Genomic DNA, 21,360 nt, shown 5'->3' on the forward strand with positions numbered 1-21,360 from the left:
GATGGAGTAGGGGAGACGAAGCACGAAAAGATAAGGGTGGGACAAAGTCTGTGAAAGGCAATGGTCTGAAGAAGGATATCGACCCAAAACTTCACTCATCCATGATCTCCTGAGATGCTGCCAGACCCGTTGAGTTACTCCAGCACTTCGTGTCCTTTGTAAATCAGCATCTGCAGTTCCTTGTTTCTAAAAGTGATAGGTGGACACAAGTGAGGGGAGGGGGAGGGGGGGCAACTTTGGAGAAGTTCTTCCCTTTCGCCATCAGTCAAAAGAAAAGTCCTGACCTGAATCATTGTCTGTCCATTCCCACCACAGATGCTGCATGACCCTTTGAGTTCCTCTGGCCTTTGTGTTTTGTTCAAGATTCCACCATCTGCATTTAGTTCGGTTTAGACCCATTGAGTCTGCATCGACCAGCGATCACCTGTTCTCTAACCATGTCCTACACACGAGGGACAATTTACAATCTTGACTGAAGCCAATTAACCGACGAACCTGTGCGTCCTTGGAGTGTGGGTGGTAACCGGAGCACCTGGGGAAAACCCACACGGTCACAGGGAGAATGTGCAAACTCTGTACAGACAGCACCCGTAGTCAGGATCGAACCCGGGCCTCTGATGCTGTGAGGCAGCAACTCTACCGCTGCACCACCATGCCGTGCACTTCATTGTATCTTGTTATTTTATAGACTTGAGGGTTTCTCAATCAGTCACATCCAGTCTCCAGCCATTTACCGCAGTCCAATCGCCACAAAGACACCATTTATCCTATACTGATTGAATTTCATTACTCACCTTGAGAGTCAAGCAGTAATTTTAGCAATCCATTTTCTTTGCTGATTTGTGTGAAGTGCTCTGGACTGGGCATAGAGATTGGCAAAGATTCACTGAAGCACGCTGTCGTGCATGGAAGCATGCGGTAATGCATCAGTAGAATTTCACTTCAAAGTGCATCTCAGTGAGAATTCATTCCACTGAGGTAGAGATTAATGTGGTTAATGATGAGAAAGTACATGAAACATGAAATCCAATTCATGACCTTGAGTGTTAGGAAAGAAATATGTGAGAGAAATTAGAGTCGTGGAGTCATACAGCACTGACACAGGCCCTTCGGCCCAACTATATACACTGTCCATTTAAAATGCAACAATATGCGTGCGTCCTCTCTCTATTTTCTATTCAAAGGGCATCAGGAAATCAAACAAATAGATAGTATCATACAATAATGAGGACTGTGGGTCCTTCGTGAACAGCAGAGCAAATGGAACATATCCTTCATCCAAAATATCTTAGATGCCACAACGATGCCCAGTATGCCAACATGGTCAGCACTGTCAAGTCATATAGCCGCACAGCATAGAAACAGGCCCTTCGACCCAACTTGCCAATGCTGTCCAACATGCCTCATCTTCGCTAGTCCCACCTGCCCGCGTTTGGTCCATATCCGTCTAAACTTTTCCTCTCCACCTGTCCAGATGTCTTTTAAATGTTGCTATTGTACCTGTCTCAACTACCTCACTGGCAGCCCATTCCATGTACCCGCCACCCTCTGTGTGAAAAAAACTGCCCCTCAAGTTCCTATTAAATCTTACCCCTCTCACCTGAAACCTATTTATAATTTATTATTAATTATTTCTTTATTTATATAGCACATTTTTAGTCAACTTGCATTGACCCCAAAGTGCTTCACATAATTACATCCACACACACAGGCAAAGGTCGGTGAAGTGTCTTGCCCAAGGACACACACAGGCAAAGGTGGGTGAAGTGTCTTGCCCAAGGACACAACGACAGTATGCACTCCAAGCGGGATTCGAACCAGCTACCTTCCGGTCGCACACTTAGCCCATTGTGCCATCTGTCCTCGGGCTCTTAATTCTCCTGCCCTGGGTAAAAGACTCTGTGCATTTACCCTGTCTATTCCCCTCATGATTTTATACACCTCCATTAGATCACACCTCAGCCTCCTGCGTGCTAAGGAACAAAGTCCAAGCCTGCCTAACCTCTCCCTATATCTTAGGCCCTCGAGTTCTGGCAACATCCTCATAAATCTTCTCGGCACTCTTTGCAGATTAATTAGGAATTGTGAAGTAACAACGGAAAATATTAAGGACTTTGTGGTCAGCAACAAATTAAATCTTTGTTTCTTGTACAGTACTCAAGTATAGTATGACTTGACTGGATAGCGCACAAACAAAAGCTTTCTCGCTGTATCTCGGTCCACGTGACAGCAATAACCTGAGACAAGTTCAGGGGCCTCAGTCTCTCACTGCGGTCAAATTTCCTCTCCGTTCTTGCTTGAGCTCTCACATGCCAGAAGTGCTCTTGAACCATCTTCATGTCTGTCAATAGACACAAAAAGCTGGAGTAACTCAGGGTGGTGAACCTGTGGAATTCTTTGCCACAGAAGGCCACGGAGGCAAAGTCAATGGATATATTTAAGGCAGAGATAGATACCATAGGTTCTTGATTAGTATGGATGTCAGAGGTAATGGGGAGAAGGGAGGTAATCAGCCATGATTGAATGGTGGAGTAGACGATGGGCCAAATGGCCTAATTCTACTCCTATCACTTATGATCTTATGATCTATGAGACCCTTCTTCAGATGACCTGAAAAGTCACCTATTCCTTTTCTCCACAAATGATGTATGACCCGCTGAGTTACTCCGGCTTTTTGTGTCCATCTTGGTTTTAAACCAACATCTGCAGTTCTTTCTTGACACTTCACCACCGTAGGCTATAACGTAAACAATCACATTGAACCACATCTTAATGTGTTGGAAGGAACTGCAGATGTTCAACTTCAAGTTCAAGTGAGTTTATTGTGTCCCTGATAGGACAATGAAATTCTTGTTTTGCTTCAGAACACAGAACATAGTAGGCATTTACTACAAAACAGATCAATGTGTCCATATATTATAATATAAATATATACACACATGAATAAATAAAATGATAAAGTGCAAAAGATAATTGGTTATTAATAATCAAAGTTTTGTCCGAGCCAGGTTTGATGGCCTATTGGTTTAAACCGAAGATAGACACAAAATGCTGTAGTAACTCAGCGGGACAGGCAGCATATCCGGAGAGAAGGAATGGGTAACATTTCGGGTTGAGACCCTTCTTCAGAAACTTCACCCATTCCTTCTCTCCAGAGATGCTGCCCGTCCTGCTGAGTTACTCCAGCATTTTGTGTCTATCTTTGAATGTCTCGATGTTCTGCTGCTAGCCAGGTCTGAATGAAAGATTCACCGAGAATATTAGCCTCAGGATTTCAATCAGTAAATTAAGGCCAATGTGTTTCCCATTATCTCTGGTAATGTGCGGCAGTTATTTATAGCTATAATGAGACATTGGCCAATTATACTTGTTGTATTTAATATTGAAAGATAAGCCTGGAAGAGTGTCTCTGACCTTTAAGTTGTTCTCTTCCTCTGGAGAACAGACAAATGGGGAGTTCCCCAGTCAGCGACTGATAACCTGTGCAGCATAGCACCACTTAAAAATAAAATCACAGAACTGAAACATCTGGACTTGATACAATCTCCCCACTGCCTACAGGGATTGACTGTATATTTACAAACTATTTATTTGTATTTTGAGCAGCTTATTACTGACAAATCAGCAGTGTATAAAATGATGGGAGGCACAGATATGGTAGACAGTCAGAATCTTTTTCCCAGGGTGGAGGTGTCAAATGATGGGTAAGCTGACAGGTCCAAAGTCTTTCCCTCTCAACCCCATTCTCCTGCCTTTCCCCTGTAATCTTTGACACACCTACTAATCAAGAACCTGACAATCTCTACTTTACACATATTCAATAATCGGCCTCCACCGCAGTCTGTGGCAATGAATTCCACAGATTCACCACCCTTTCACTAAAGAAATTTCTGCTCATCTCCTTTCTAAAGGTCCCTCCCTTTATTCTGAGGCCGTGCCCTCTTGATCCTAGACACTCCCACCAATCCTCTCCATATCCACTCTATCCCGGCCTTTCATTATGTGGTAAGTTTCAATGAGACCCCTCTCTCATCTATCTAAACTCCAGCAAGTACAGGCCCAGAACAACCAAACGCTCATGATAGAGAGGCTTTAAGATAGGCACAAGGATGGATATGAGGGAAATGGAGGGATATTGATCACGTGCAGGCTGAGGAGATCAGTTTAATTTGACATCAGTCATTATGGGCCAAAGGACCTGATCCTGAGTTGTATGTTCTATGATATACCATTGACTAGATTGATCCACCTCAGCTGCACACAAATTGCTGCCATATTGCCTCTGTTCCAACAGCGACTCTAGTTCCAAAGGATTTCCAAGTTGTAAAATATTTTGGAACAGCCTATGCTTCTGGAAGGTTTTCTGTCTATAAGATATATCCTCGGGTAAGTTAGGTGTTCAGTAACGTGCAAAGTAAAACACAGGAACCACAGATCTAAAAGATGTATCATATTTATTTGAGGTGTTTCTTAAGTTGAACTTTTAGTTTAATTTAGAGATATAGCACGGAAACAGGCCCTTCAGCCCATCAAATTCATACTGACAATCGAACACCTGTTCGCACTAATTCTATGTTATCCCACTTTTGCATACACTCCCTACGCACTAGGGACAATTTACAGAGGGCCAATTAACCCACAAACCCGCACGTCTTCGGGCACCAGGATGACAGGTAACAAATTGATCTACTAATCTGAGATTGCAGAGGGCAAATTAGCCGAAGAATGCATCACTATCCAACTTCTACCATGTTCAAACACATTGCAGAGGCAAGGAACTGCAGGTGTTAGAATCTTGAGCAAAGCACAAAGTGCTGGAGGAACTCAACAGGTCAGGCAGCACATAGATACATAGATACATAGAAAATAGGTGCAGGAGTAGGCCATTCGGCCCTTCGAGCCTGCACCGCCATTCAATATGATCATGGCTGATCATCCAACTCAGTATCCCGTACCTGCCTTCTCTCCATACCCCCTGATCCCTTTAGCCACAAGGGCCACATCTAACTCCCTCTTAAATATAGCCAATGAACTGGCCTCAACTACCCTCTGTGGCAGAGAGTTCCAGAGATTCACCACTCTCTGTGTGAAAAAGTTTCTTCTCATCTCGGTCCTAAAGGATTTCCCCCTTATCCTTAAGCTGTGACCCCTTGTCCTGGACTTCCCCAACATCGGGAACAATCTTCCTGCATCTAGCCTGTCCAACCCCATAAGAATTTTGTACGTTTCTATAAGATCCCCTCTCAATCTCCTAAATTCTAGAGAGTATAAGCCAAGTCTATCCAGTCTTTCTTCATATGAAAGTCCTGACATCCCAGGAATCAGTCTGGTGAACCTTCTCTGCACTCCCTCTATGGCTATAATGTCCTTCCTCAGATTTGGAGACCAAAACTGTATGCAATACTCCAGGTGTGGTCTCACCAAGACCCTGTACAACTGCAGTAGAACCTCCCTGCTCCTATACTCAAATCCTTTTGCTATGAAAGCTAACATACCATTCGCTTTCTTCACTGCCTGCTGCACCTGCATGCCTACTTTCAATGACTGGTGTACCATGACACCCAGGTCTCGCTGCATCTCCCCTTTTCCTAATCGGCCACCATTTAGATAATAGTCTGCTTTCCTGTTTTTGCCACCAAAGTGGATAACCTCACATTTATCCACATTATACTGCATCTGCCAAACATTTGCCCACTCACCCAGCCTATCCAAGTCACCTTGCAGTCTCCTAGCATCCTCCTCACAGCTAACACTGCCCCCCAGCTTAGTGTCATCCGCAAACTTGGAGATGTTGCCTTCAATTCCCTCATCCAGATCATTAATATAAATTGTAAATAGCTGGGGTCCCAGCACTGAGCCTTGCGGTACCCCACTAGTCACTGCCTGCCATTGTGAAAAGGACCCGTTTACTCCTACTCTTTGCTTCCTGTTTGCCAGCCAGTTCTCTATCCACATCAATACTGAACCCCCAATACCGTGTGCTTTAAGTTTGTATACTAATCTCTTATGTGGGACCTTGTCGAAAGCCTTCTGAAAGTCCAGATACAACACATCCACTGGTTCTCCCCTATCCACTCTACTAGTTACATCCTCGAAAAATTCTATAAGATTCGTCAGACATGATTTACCTTTCGTAAATCCACGCTGACTTTGTCCAATGATTTCACCACTTTCCAAATGTGCTGCTATCCCATCTTTAATAACTGACTCTAGCAGTTTCCCCACTACCGATGTTAGACTAACTGGTCTGTAATTCCCCGTTTTCTCTCTCCCTCCCTTCTTAAAAAGTGGGGTTACGTTTGCTACCCTCCAATCCTCAGGAACTACTCCAGAATCTAAAGAGTTTTGAAAAATTATCACTAATGCATCCGCTATTTCTGGAGCTACTTCCTTAAGTACTCTGGGATGCAGCCTATCTGGCCCTGGTGATTTATCGGCCTTTAATCCATTCAATTTACCCAACACCACTTCCCGACTAACCTGGATTTCACTCAGTTCCTCTATCTCCTTTGACCCGCGGTCCCCTGCTATTTCCGGCAGATTATTTATGTCTTCCTTAGTGAAGACGGAACCAAAGTAGTTATTCAATTGGTCCGCCATATCCTTGTTCCCCATGATCAACTCACCTGTTTCTGACTACAAGGGACCTACATTTGTTTTAACTAATCTCTTTCTCTTCACATATCTATAAAAACTTTTGCAGTCAGTTTTTATGTTCCCTGCCAGTTTTCTTTCATAATCTATTTTCCCTTTCCTAATTAAGCCCTTTGTCCTCCTCTGCTGGTCTCTGAATTTCTCCCAGACCTCTGGTATGCTGCTTTTTCTGGCTAATTTGTACGCATCATCTTTTGCTTTGATACCATCCCTGATTTCCCTTGTTATCCACGGATGCACTACCTTCCCTGATTTATTATTTTGCCAAACTGGGATGAACAACTTTTGTAGTTCATCCATGCAGTCTTTAAATACCTTCCATTGCATATCCACCGTCAACCCTTTTAGAACTAATTGCCAGTCAATCTTGGCCAATTCACGTCTCATACCCTCAAAGTTACCTTTCTTTAAGTTCAGAACCGTTGTTTCTGAATTAACAATGTCACTCTCCATCCTAATGAAGAACTCAACCATATTATGGTCACTCTTGCCCAAGGGGGCACGCACAACAAGACTGCTAACTAACCCTTCCTCATTACTCAATACCCAGTCTAGAATAGCCTGCTCTCTCGTTGGTTCCTCTACATGTTGGTTTAGATAACTATCCCGCATACATTCCAATAAATCCTCTTCCTCAGCACCCCTGCCAATTTGATTCACCCAATCTATATGTAGATTGAAGTCACCCATTATAACTGTTTTGCCTTTGTTGCACGCATTTCTAATTTCCTGTTTGATGCCATCCCCAACTTCACTACTACTGCTAGGTGGCCTGTACACAACACCCACCAGCGTTTTCTGCCCTTTAGTGTTTCGCAGTTCTACCCATACCGATTCCACATCCTCCAAGCTAATGTCCTTCCTTTCCACTGCGTTAATCTCCTCTCTAACCAGCAACGCTACTCCACCACCTTTTCCTTTCTCTCTATCCCTCCTGAATATTGAATATCCCTGGATGTTCAGCTCCCAGCCTTGGTCACCCTGGAGCCATGTCTCCGTGATCCCGACTATATCATAATCATTAATAGCTATCTGCACGTTCAACTCATCCACCTTATTACGAATGCTCCTTGCATTGAGACAAGCCTTCAGGCTTGTTTTTACAACGCTCTTACCCCTTATACAATTATGTTGAAAAGTGGCCCTTTTTGATTTTTGCCCTGCATTTGTCTGCCTGCCACTTTTACTTTTCACCTTGCTACCTATTGCTTCCGCCCGCATTTTACACCCCTCTGCTTCTCTGCTCACCCATTTAAGAACCCCACCACCTCTTATTCTCTGTTTATTATTGTTTTCTTCTTTCCCCCCTACATGTTGGGTCTGAATGCTTTCCTTCTCTGCCTCCTGCCTCACACACTGTCTAATAGCTTTCTCTATTTGAGTCCCTCCCCCTAACCATTCTAGTTTAAAGTCTCCCCAGTAGCCTTTGCAGATCTCCCCTGTGGAGGGAGTGCACAAGTGGTGATTTGGGTCGGGACCCTTCTTCAGAACCTCCATCAGCCTGGAGAAAGCTCCCGACCCAAAACATCACCTGTCCATTCCCTCCACAGATACTGCCTGACCTGCTGAGTTCCTCCGGCGCTTTGTGTTTTGCTCAAACACAATGTTAATGACATGACACATATGTAGATGTACAACACTACTTTCATTTAACGAAAGTGTGTGAAACTAATTAACACTTGCAAATGTAACAAATTCACAAATTATGAAGAAAGCATCGGCCGTGTTGCTTGGGTTTACGAAGTTCAACCAGTTTTTGCTGGATGCAGCCTTTTCATTGGTTACTGACACAAATCGTTTTCTAATTTTGTTTCATGGTGATGTTTGGATTGATTTTTTGTTAGTTTAGTTTAGAGATACAGCTTGGAAACAGGCCCTTCGGCCCATCAAGTCCACGCTGACCAGCGATCACCCGTACACTAGTTCTATCTTAAAGAGCGATGATTTGCAGGGGCCAATTAACCTACAACCTGCGCGTCATTGGAATATGGGAGGAAACTAGAGCACCTGGAGAAAACCCACACGGTCACAGGGAAAACGTACAAACTTTGTTCAGGCAGCACCCGTAGTCAGGATTGAACCCAGGTACCCAGCGCTGTATGGCAGCAACTCTACTGCTGCACCATTGTGCCGCCCATCCTGATCCTAGGGAATAAACCTGTCAACCAATATCAACCACAGGTCTTACTAGATGTAAATCTTGATTTTCTTCTGCCATCTACCTTTTCAAATGTGAGACCCACCTCATGAATATATGAAATTTCACCACAAAACTCTTGGAAAATACGTTAGGAATTTTGTATCTTCACAATTTCTCCAATGTCGTTGTGGAGTTTGTACGTGCTCCTTGTGACAGCGTGGGTTTCCTCTGGGCGCTCCGGTATCCTCCCACAACCCAAAGACGTGTGGGTTTGTAGGTCAATCCACCTCTGAAGAAATTGTGTAGGGCTGTTATCAGGCAACTGAATCTTCCTACCACAACCAGAGAGCAGTGCAGAACTACTATCTACCTCTTTGATGTCCCTCGGACTATCCTTGATTGGACTTTGCTGGCTTTACCTTGCACTAAACGTCATTCCCTTATCATGCATCGCGACACTGTAAATGGATCGATTGATTATAATCAGGTATTGTCTTTCCGCTGACTGCTTAGCCCGCAACAAAAGCTTTTCACTGTACCTCAGTACACGTGACATTAAACTAAACTGAAACTGGAGTGGATGAGAAAGTAGGTTTGCCAAATGACTTGCTTCCATGCTGTATCTCTAAAATAAATTATTTTAAAAAGCTAAAACTATTGCACAAAATACGAAAAAAAAATCCTGGCCGTCATCTACAACTTAGTTCATCATCCCTCCAGCTGGATGAGCCACCAATGTGCAGATGGTATCATGAACCAAGAAAGACTTCCTTCTGAGATTCCCCGAACAGCAGTTTTCTGCCGTTTGCTGCTATTTCCCCCACTGCTATGATTCACCCTTCTTTATCTGTTGATGGAGTCAACACTAGTTTCAACATATTGTAAAGGATTGTACTTGGACCGTACCGAACACGGATCAAAGCATAGTGAAAAATAGACATAAAAGGCTGGATTAACTCAGCGGGTCGAGTGGCATCTCTGGAGAACATGGATAGGTGATGTTTCAGGTCGGGACCTGAATCAGTCTGAAGAATGGTCCAAACTCCAAACGTCACTCCAAGGTTCTCCAAGGTTGCTGCCCGACCCACGGAATTACTCCAGCATTTTGTGTCTTTTCTTGATAAACCAGCATCTGCAATTCCTTGTTTCTACATTTAACTGCTCCACTGCGAAATGTCCTCAAGCCATGCCGATGTTGTAGAAGCTCTCTTCCTATCTCCCACGGGAGTTCTGTTAGACCCCCTCTCACTGCTCCCACTCTGTGATTCCTGCTGCCCACCCACTCCTACAATCAGTCTGAAGAAGGGTCCCGAACCGAAACGTCCATGTTCTCCAGCGCCTGACCCGCTGAGTTACTCCAGCACTTCGTGTGTTTTTTTTTATAAACCAGCAACTGCAGTTCCTTGTTTATACATCTCATAGCATAGTGACATCTTCTAGCCTTCAACACCTTGGAAGAATGGTTGAATACAAGTCCTGATAACTTGGATGATTGGTGAGTTATCAGGTATAATTTGCTCTACACAATGCCCTCTGATGCACCACCATAATCTGAGCAGCGGACGGGTGGCACAGTGTCGCAGTGGTAGAGTTGCTGCCTCACAGCGCCAGAGACCCAGGTTCGATTCTGACTAGTGGTGCTGTCTGTGCAGAGTTTGTACGTTCTCCCCGTGACCGCGAGGGTTTCCTCCGGGTGCTCCGGTTTCCTCCCACATCCCAAGACATGCGGGTTTGCAGGCTAATTGGCCTCGGTAAATTGTCCCTAGTGTAGAGGATAGGACCGGTGTACGGGTGATCGCTGATCGGCGCGGACCGAAGATACTGTTTCCATGCTGTATCTGTAAACTAAATTCACTGCTCTCTGAAGTACCAATTACTAAATCTAAGACAGGAGGTGAGGAGCTATCCTATTAGAGAGTGACTCTCTTTCAAGATAGATTCTGAATAAATTTACAACTTCAAAGACTGATCTGAAGAAACGTTAAGCCTTTCTTCATGAAGCAATAAAAAAAGGATTGCTTACCGCGAGATAGAGAGGTGGGAGATAGAGGTGTTAAATGTGCAGTCACATCCACTATAAAAGATGCCAAGTCTCTGTTCTTTATTGATGGGGGCGATCACAGTCTCCACACTAAAAAGAGTTGATGCAGATAAGTGATATTTGAAAGCTCTGCCATACTTCAAATGTGTTGCTTACCCTGCAGAAAAGTTGTTGAACTTTCAATATGTTTTTCCTGTTTTTCGCAGCCTCATAGATTCATAGCCTACAAACATCGCAGGTCTTTGTGTGATGCCAGCCGTTCTAATTTAGCAACTCTAGTCCCCCATCCTCCAATCAACCCCCCCTCTCCAGTATCCACCTATCACTTAATGCTGGAGTAACTCAGCAGGATGGTGGCTGCCCCGTTGAGTCACTCCAGTATTTTGTGTCTACCTTCAGTGTAAAGCAGCATCTGCAGTTCCTTCTTTCCTCCACCTACAACTTGCCAGGCTTTGCCCCACTCCCACCTCTCTTTAGGTTGTAATGATCGTTGATTACATTGGCTGCTTTTCCGAGACAGCGTGAAGATTAGGGTGTATATAAGAAAATATATAAGAAATTCATGCATCTCCACCCAAGCAGATTCATGGTCAGGTGCTTTTAGAATTATAACCTCTCAGGTGGGCATGTAGGGTGAGTAGTAGTCGTTCTGGGTGCCACACATTATTGAAAATGTCCTGGTCCTGAGGTGAAAATGTTTTACTTGGTCTAAAAAAAACCCCATAAAGTGCTGGAGTAACTCAGCCGGTCAGGCAGCATCCGTGGAGAACATGGATAGGTGACGATTCGGGTTGGGACCCTTCTTTAGACTAATTGAGATGGACAGGGGAGAAAGCTGGAAGAAACGTGGGTGCATGGCAAAGGCTGGCGAGTGATTGGTGGATACAGGCGAGAGGGAAGGGGTTTAATTGTTAGATGGTTGCCTAATGACTGAGGAAAGGCCAAGAAGCTCCCAGAAGCTGCCATGTCCCGCTTCCCAGAACATTAGGCCCAGATGGAGTAGATGTGCAAAGGATGTTTCCACTAATGCGAGAGTCTCGAACCATTGCACACAGCCTCAGAATTAAAGGACGTACCTTTAGAATGGTGATGAGGACAAATTTATTTTGCCAGAGGGTGGTGAATCTGTGGTAATCATTGCCACAGACAGTTGTGGAGGCCATCATCGGGTATTTTTTAAATGGAGATTAACAGGTTCATGGGGAGAAGGCAGGTGAATGAGGTTGAAATAGATCAGCCATAATTGAATGTCAGAGTGGACTCAATGGGCTGAATGGCCTAATTTTGCTCCTATTTCTTATAGTCTTATGATCTTTCTCATAATTTATTGCAATAAAGGAGAATGGCAGTGATCGGGGTTCAGTTTTGCTCACTCTACTATGGGAAGGATGTCATTAAGCCAGAAAGAGTGCGGAGAAGATTTACAAAGATGTTGCCTGGCCTCGAGGGCCTTAGCAGTAGGAAGAGGTTGACCAGTCTAGGACTTTACTCCATGGAGCGCAAGCGACTGAGAGGTGATCTCAGATGTATAAAATCATGAGAGGAATAGATAGAGTGAACGCATAGTCTTTTTTCCAGGGAGGTTAATCAAGAACCAAAGGGCATAAGATGAGGGAAGAAATAATTTGTTGGTACCTGAGGAGCAAATTTTCACACAGAGGGTGGTGGGTATAAGGAATGAGCTGTCAGAGGAGGTAGTTGAAGCAGGTCATATAACAACATTTAAAAACATTTGGGCAGGTTCATAGATAGGAAAGGTTTAGAGGGATATGCGTCAAATGCTGGCAAATTGGACTAGCTTAGATGGAGCATCTTGGTAGGCAAGTTGGGGATGAGTTGGGCCGAAGGGCCTATTTCAATGCTGTGTAAGTCTATGAAGATAAATTGACAGCCGTTTCATCTTGCCCTATTTTGTATCACTCAATGTGGCAACTTCTGCAAAATTCTACTTTACTACAGAGATACTGCACAGAAACAAGCCCTTCAGCCCACCCCGTCCACGCCGACCAACAATCATTCCAAACACTAGCACTATCCAACATACTTGGGACAATTTACAACTTTTACCAAAGCCAATTAGCCTGCAAACCTGCGCGTCTTTGGAGTGTGCAAGGAAACCGGAGCACCCAGAGAAAACCCACGCGGTCACAGGGAGAATGTACAAACTTCGTACAGTCTGCAGCCATAGTCAGGAACGAGCCTGGGTTTTTGGTGCTGTAAGGCAGCAACTCTACCACTGCACCACTGTGCTGCACTGAGGCAGGTAGTTGAGGCAGGTACTATCACTAGGTTTAAAGAAGCATTTAGACATGGATAATGCTTAGGTTTAGAGGGATCTGGGCCAAATGCAGGATCTAACCTGGGTCTCTGGTGCTGTAAGGCAGCAGCTCTGCCGCTCCGCCACTGTGCCCCCCCAACTGTAACTGTTCACCGATGAGAGGTAAACTGTGATAACACATGGGAAATTGCAAAGCAGGATACTGTGGGAGCCAAAGACGTGGCTGTGGAATAACTGAACTGAAACTGCCTGCCTAGTTTGCAGTGTCTGAGCATCTGCTGTTTCTGCTGACAGAGAAGAGAAGGGAAATTATATTGGCAATCAGCACGATTCAGGTGTCTAACACTGAGCTGTCATCCAAAGACCTTCAGAGAATGTCTCCATCGCAATTGTCTATATCTTTGCAGAAAAATACAAAACTGCTCACAGGGCGGCACAATGGTGCAGTGGTAGAATTACTGCCTTACAGCACCAGGGGCCCAGGTTCAACCCTGACCGCAGGTGCTGTCTGTGTGGAGTTTGCACATTCTCCATGTGACTGTTTGGGTTTCCCCCAGGTGTTCTTGTTTCCTCCTACATCCCAAAGATGTACAAGTTTGTAGGCTGATTGGCTTCTGTAAAATTGTTCCCAGTGTGTAGGATAGAACAAATGTTCTGGAGATCTCTGGTTGATGTGGACTCGGTGGGCGGAAGCGCCTGTTTCCGCGCTGTATCTCAAAATTCAACCAAATTCTGGTGTGGGACTGGCACATGTGTGACTCCTTAACAAAGAGACAAGCACCCAACTGAGCTAAGGCTGACACCAAAGTAGTTAACATTCAAATGTGCTTTTGTCAAAAATACCTGACTGAAGGACAAAAGTGAAAAGTCCCCAAATGAAATATTTAATTTTGTTACAGGGAACTTTAAAAAAAATATTTGAATTATTATTGTAAAATATATATATATATATATATATATGTGAAAACTGCCTTGATTGTGATGTGATATGATCTGATGGTTCTTTGATTCTCCACACTGTCAGTTCTTCCATGCCTGCATGGGCTTCGAGGCTGCACTTTGCACATAATTGTGTATGACAGTTTTAGGTCATCCTTACAGGAAGATGAGGAGATTGAAGCAGTTCATGTCGAGTGATGTTTCATCAAAATTCCATCTTATTAAGAGGAATAACAATCATTTCCATCCACAGTATGTTTGACTAGTGGCTTATTTATGTACATGGTGTGGACATACTTGGCTTGGTTTATTCATTCCCATATAATTTGATCGACTAATGCTGCCAGGTTTATGATTTAACGGGTCATGTTGGAGATGATTCCCTGTTTCATTTCTGTATATTTTCACTGGGGAGAGATACATAATATATACCTGCACAGCATCTTAGTGAAATTTTTACGCGGTTTGTTCTATAGTATTAACTATTCATTTCTATTAACAACAACGATTCGCTTATTAAAAAGAACATAAAACATAGAATCATGCAGCATGGAAACATGCTCTGTTTCCGTGGCAGACTCAGGAACAGCTTCTTCCCAACAGCCATCAAGCTCTTGAACACTGCACAACCCTGACCTCAGCAACTGTGTGATCGTCTATGGACTGTGTATGGGGTGATAGAGTCATACAGCATGGAAACAGGCCCTTTGGCCCAACTTGCCCATGCCGACCCAAGCTGCCCCATCAACACTAATCCCACCTGCTCGCATTTGGCCCATAACCCTCTAACCCTTTACTATCCATGTACCTGTTCAGCATCTTGTTGAAAGACTTTTGTTCTGATATTGAACTTCTAGTGTAGATTATATAACATATCTCTTTATTCAATGGAAAATAAATTTCTTTGTCCAAACAGTTTCTTAGTTTTGACTGAGCCAAGGAGGACTGACTTGAAGCGAAATGTGTAAAAAGATAGACGTTACGAGCATTTGTATAGATAATAAATAATAAAAGATTAGTTCAATTTATTATTGTCACGTGTACAGAAGTATAATGAAAAGCTATTTTTGATGCGTGCTATCCAGTCAGCGGAAAGACTACACATATTTACAATCAAGCCGTCCACAGTGCACAGATATAAAGGGAATAATATTTTGTGCAGGATAAAGTCCACTAAATATCTGGATAAATGTCCCAATTGCTTTTCTTTAATCGGAAATATCCACTTGGCATCCATTTATCAAATTCAACAAATAAATTATTTTGTGACCCTTGCTTTGGGAATCTGGCAGTTTGCAGCCTGATATCTTAAAATAAAAACCCAAAGATATCATTTTGGCGTTCATGCCACTTTCAAGTCCTTACGCCAGTATAATTCTCAATCACTACCACTCAGTAAAGACCATTGGGTCAGTCAAGGCCTGCATGTGAAAGTGCCATCAAAGGGTCCGACAGTATGGTTTACATTGAACATTGGCACAAATCTGAGCCTTTGCCTCATATTTAGACTTTAGAGATACAACGTGGAAACAAGCCCTTCGGCCCACCAAGTCCGCGCCAACCAGCAACAACCCTCTGCACTAGCACTAGCCAACACACTAGGGACAATTTACAATTTATTTATAATACCAATCCTGCAAGGATGTCCATCACTGGGTAGCCACACTTTCAACTGATTTGCGTGTCCCACCTTGTGAACCTGTTGCAAAACAGTGGGCATCAATTCAGATCTTACTGTTGCTTTCTTCACTGGTCCAGTATCCTGGTCATGCCTGTAAGCCAAGCTTTCTCTATGAGCAGAACACAGTACAGGAGGAACTCAGTGGGTCAGGCAGCATCTGCGGAGGGAATGGACAGATAAAGTTTCAGGTCGGGACCCTTCTTGAGACTTGATGGGACTTGATTTGCAGCTCTTTACGATCTTATATCTTGGGGTGATGCTGGAATGTGACAACAGCACCTCATTGTGGTCTGAACTTGAAATTTCCATATGTAATTTTGACAAACATAGAAACTTTATGATCAGTTTCACTTCCTTTAGATCTTATACCTTACATTAACACAATAATAAATAGTGAATATTTATGCCCCCCAAAAAATGGGATATCCTATAAGTTCATGTTCATACATTATAGGAACAGAATTAGGCCATTCCATCATGGCTGACCTATCTTTCCCTCTCACCCTATTCTCCTGTCTTCTCCATATAACCCCTGACACCCGTACTAATCAAGAATCTGCCAATCTCCGCCTTAAAAATATGTATTCACAGCCTCCACAGCCGTCTGTGGCAATTAATTCCACAGATTCACCACCCTCTGACTAAAGAAATTCCTCCTCATCTCCTTTCTAAAGGTACGTCCTTTTATTCTGAGATTGTGCCCTCTGCTCCTAGACTCTCCCGCTAGTGCAGAATAAGGTGATATAAAGTGCTGGAGTAACTCAATGGGTCAGGCAGCATCTCTGGAAAACATGGACAGGTGACATTTCAGGTTGGCACCCTTCATCTGCCTGAAGAAGGGTCCTGGCCCGAAACGTCACAGGATACTAAAGCACTCTGTGTCTCTTTTTGTAAACCAGCATCTGTAGTTCTTTATTCCCGGAATAAAGTGATACCTTGTTGATCCAGTTTAGTTTTAGTTTAGTTTATTGACACGTGCACCGAGGTAGAGTGAAAAGCTTTTTGTCGTACGCTAACCAGTCAGTGGAAAGATAATACATGATTACAATCGAGCCACCCACAGTGCACTAAAGTTTAGTGCAAGCTTAAGTCTGGTTAAAGATAGTCCGAGGGTCTTCAATCATGGTTGCTCAGGAATGCTAGTTTAGTTTAGTTTAGAGGTACAGTGTGGGAGCTGGCCCTTCAGTACACCGAGTCCTTGCCAACCATTGATCACCAACATACCCGTTCTATGTTATCCCAGTTTCACACGCTTCTCACTTGGAGCAATTTACAGAAGCCAATTAACCTGCAAACTACATCTTTCGGATGTGTCAGGAAACCGGAACACCCAGAGAAATCCCACAAGGTCACAGGGAAGACGTACATACTCCGTACAGACAGCACCTGTAGTCAGGATCGAACCTGGGTCTCCAACGCTGTGAGGCAACATCTCTACCTGCTGCGCCACTGTGCACCCACATGGATACAATCAGTTCAAACTCAAGTACAATAGATGGACAAGTATTATAATGTGTAGGTAGAAACATCATTTTCTTTACCTCTACAGCTTTTGTTTAATTGGAAATTAATTGTCAGTTGATTTTAATGTAACGCTGCATTTTCTTTTTGGTGTGTGCCCCCCTCCTCCCCCTTCTCTTATTTTTGGTCTTTAATTCTTTATGTTTCATAGCTTTGCAAAACCAATAGGCAGCCAAACATTTTTTTTCCAGGCCGATAAAGGCTAAACTCCTGGACCAGTAGAAGAGTCGACTACCAATGTCAAGTGGCTCCTTTGATGAAAATATTCTTGCTTGTAGCCAGAATGAGAACAAACCATCCCTCCAGGGTATTGCAGCAAGGATTGCTGTCAATTCTGTAACACACAACACACAAAGTTCAAAAATGTTTTTAGTTAATGTTGCAATGCTTTTTATTTGTACTCTGTACTCTGTGTAAAGTGACTAAAACTGAGAACTGAATGTGTTTGATTTTGAAAACCAATAGTCAACTGTGCATTCCTGTGTATTAATGAGGTTGTTTTGATAATACACAGGCAGCGACTCCAGTGGGACTTGTCAAAGGTAACAAGACTGGGTCACTCAATCAATTTAAGGTGAATGCCATTTCCTTAAACACTTCCAGGAATACACATCGTTATTATCTCTCAACAGAATTCAAAATGTCAACGAGACTGAAAAATACCAATGCACAAATGCAAAGAGTGAGCAATTACATACTTAATGGCATGAACCTTTAAACCTGCCATTCTACAAATCTATCTCTATTTAAACCCTCCCTCATGTCGAAGCAGTAATTCTAAGAATCACATAATGTCCAACACGTCACAGTCAGTAACTACGATCAGATGAGTTGTTTTACAGATTTAGTTTGAAGATGCAGCCTGGAAATAGGCCCTTCAGCCCAGCAATCCACGCTGACCATCGATCACCCGTTCACACTAGTTCCACGTTATCCCGCTTTCTCATCCACTGCCTGCACACTAGGGACAATTTACAGAGGGCCAATTAACCTACAAAACCCACACGTCTTTGGGGGAGGGGGGGGGGGGGGGGAAGGAGGTCACAGGGAGAATGTGCAAACTCCACACAGGCAGCAACCGAGGTCTGGATCGAACCGGGGTCTCTGGCGCTGTGAGACAGCAACATTACTGCTGCACCATGAAAACTCTTAGATTGAAAATATGCAGTCTAGAAATTTGTCTGCTCCACTATTCTCGTGTTAAAATTATATTCTTCCTAATATGGTTTCATAAAGCTTTTATGATATTTCCAAACTTGGTTTATACCAGTTCTAAAACAGCACTAGCTGAGTCCCTCATGGAGGTCTGCACTGTTTTGGGAACTGAGCACGAGCGGGGCCAGTATAGGTAGTATTCTTGCTCACGGTTATGATCTCAACAAGTAGCCCTTAAAGGGCTAACCACAATATCATAGCACTCTGTTACTAAATAGACATGGCTGAATGCTACCACAGTGGGCATGTCATGTTTAGTTCAGTTTAGTTTGGACATACAGTGCGGAAACAGGCCCTTTGCCCCACAGAGTCCGCACCGACCAGCGATCCCCGCACACTAGCACTGTCCTACACACTAGAGACAATTTACAATTTTACCAAAGCCAATTAGCCTACAAACCTTCACAGCTTTGTGAGTGTGCGAGGGAACCAGAGCACCCGGAGAAAACCCACATGGTCATGGAGAGAACATATAAACTCCATACAGACAGCATCTGTAGTCAGGATCGAACCCAGTTCACTGGCGATGTAAGACAGCAACTCTACCACTGCGCCACCGTGCCGCTCCACACTATGTGTTGATAAAGTTCTGTTTGCCCTTTCTTAAATAATTTAACCTCTTGGAAGTGACTGCAATACTGATTAAGTCCCAAGCCAACATGTGGAGAAAAAACATTCAAAAAATAATTCTCCATCCGTCGCTCTGAAACAGAACCAGCAGAGGGTTGTGCAGAACAACAGACAGCGAGAACATTCTCCTTGTGGAATGAGCCCGTAGTAGAAAGAGGGGCATGGAGGAATTAAAAGCAGAAATGTCAACCATCCTTTTACCTCCACAGATGCTGCCTTACCTGCTGAGTTCTTCCAGCTATATATATATATACTAGACCAAGTGCAGACCCGTTGGGTCTGTTCCCCCAGCGTGCAGTTGTGGGGGGGGGAGGCGGCATGCAGCGTCACACACACTAACTATCCCCCCCCCCCGCACTCACACTAATTACCCCCCTTGATATTATATTAATATTATTAATTTGCTCCTTTTACCCCATAACCACCCTATCTACGGACGCATAGCCCCCAACTTGCAGTCACACCTAGGGGGGGGGGGGGGGGGGGGGGGGGGGGGGTAGAGAGTGAGGGCAGAGAGAGAAGGGGCAGAGACAGAGAGAGAGACAGAGACACAGAGAGAGGGGCAAGAGGGATAGGGGGGTGGAGAGGAGGAGAAGAGGGGGGGTGGGTGAGGGGGGAAAGGTGGGGGGAGGAGAGAGAGAGGGCGAGAGTGAGGGGGAGAGAGAGGGGGTGCTGAGAGGGGGGGTGAGGGGGAGAGGTGGGGAGGGTGGAGGGTAGGGGGTGTGGAGGGGAGGGGCTTAGGGGAGGGAGGGTGGGGGAGGGGATGGAGGGGAGGAGGGGAGAGAGAGAGGGGGGAGGAGAGAGGGGGAGGAGAGAGGGTGTGCTGAGATGGGAGGGGGAGAGGTGGGGAGCAGGGAGGGGGAGGGAAGGGGGTAGGGGTATGTGGAGGGGAGGGGGGTTGTGGAGGGCAAGGTGGCCAAAAATGACGGCCGTAGGTGGCGGCGTTCTCTCGGAAATCGCAGCACAGATGGCCAAAACAGACTTTTAGTAATATAGATATTTGCATTTGGAATATTGTGTGCTGATAGGTCAGCAATGATTGAATAGTGGAGTAGACTTGATGGGCTGAATGGCCTAATTCTGCACCTAAAACTTCTGAACATGAACTTATGAAAGTGTCGTGCCAGGTGCATTTCAGCAGTAACAGTTGGCAAGGGTCTTGAGGGTGCGGGAAGTCCTTCTTTTGACTTTCAGATCAGTGCAAATATTTGGATTTACTTGCCTGACGAATCTTAATCAGGGGTTCCACAATAATTCCAATGTCATCATTGGCAATGGTGGGAAGAATTGTTTTCTCATATAAGGCTTAACTACATGGTTCCCTGGCAACTAATACAGAAAATGGTTTGCCTTTTTAGTGGTAGAACACTCTGTTTTCCAAAACTGGTGATTTTTCTTGTCCACGCTGCTGTCCAACGGTGATACAAATCATTGTATAATTCTTTTGCCCTTCTGTTTAGTTTAGTTTAATTTTAGTTTGGACAATACAGCGCGGAAACAATTCAGCCCACCGAGTCGGCGCTGACCAGCAATCCCCACATACTAGCACTGTCCTACACACTAGGGATAATTTTACAATCTTTTACCGAAGCCAATTAACCTACAAACCTGTACGTCTTTAGACTGTGGGAGGAAACCAGAGTGAACCCATGCAGGTAAAACGTACATACTCCACACAGACAGCACCCGTAGTCAGGATTGAACCCGGGTCAATGGCACTATGAGGTAGCAGCTCTACCGCTGCGCCCCAAATTGAAATTCTAGAATATAGAACAGTACAGCACAGGAACAGGTTCTTAAACCCGCAATATCAATGCTGAACATGATGCCACGTTAAACTAATCTCCCCTGCCTGCAATTGATCCATATTCCTCCATTCCCTACAAACCCACAAACCTATCTAAAAACCTCTTAAAGGCCACTATTGTACCTGCCTCCACTACCACCCACTTTGTAAAACATATTGCCCCGCACATCTCCTTTAAACTTTGGCCCTCTCACCTTCAAGCAATGCCCTCAAGTCATTGACATTTCCACCCGGGGGAAAAAGTCTGATTGTCTATCTTATCTATGCCTCATGACTTTATAAACTTTTATCAGATCTCCCTTCAACCTCTGAAGCTCCAGAGAAAATAATCCAAGTTTATCCAACCTCTCTTTGGCCTCCAAATTTGGCTTCATAGAAAAGACAGCAAAAAACAGATTAAACCCAATGCCAATTTGAGGGGGGGGGAAAAATCAGAAAATAATTCTCTATCCCT

The 21,360-nt window shown here is 44.2% G+C and overlaps 1 protein-coding gene across 2 annotated transcripts in view; it reads left to right on the top strand.

Moving 5' to 3' along the window:
- Nucleotides 1-21,360, top strand: part of LOC116986828 (copine-8-like) — a 300,796-nt gene that overhangs the window by 206,694 nt on the left and 72,742 nt on the right. Inside the window, exon 1 of one of the 2 annotated variants that reach the window (XM_033042551.1) lies at nt 17,773-17,828. The exons of the other annotated variant lie outside the window; for it this stretch is intronic. The gene's annotated coding sequence lies outside the window, so the exon portion shown is untranslated. Of the gene's footprint in view, nt 1-17,772; nt 17,829-21,360 lie in introns of those variants that run through there. 2 annotated transcript variants of the gene reach the window in all.

This window comes from Amblyraja radiata, chromosome 24, assembly GCF_010909765.2.
Source record: "Amblyraja radiata isolate CabotCenter1 chromosome 24, sAmbRad1.1.pri, whole genome shotgun sequence".
NCBI classification, from domain to species: domain Eukaryota; kingdom Metazoa; phylum Chordata; class Chondrichthyes; order Rajiformes; family Rajidae; genus Amblyraja; species Amblyraja radiata.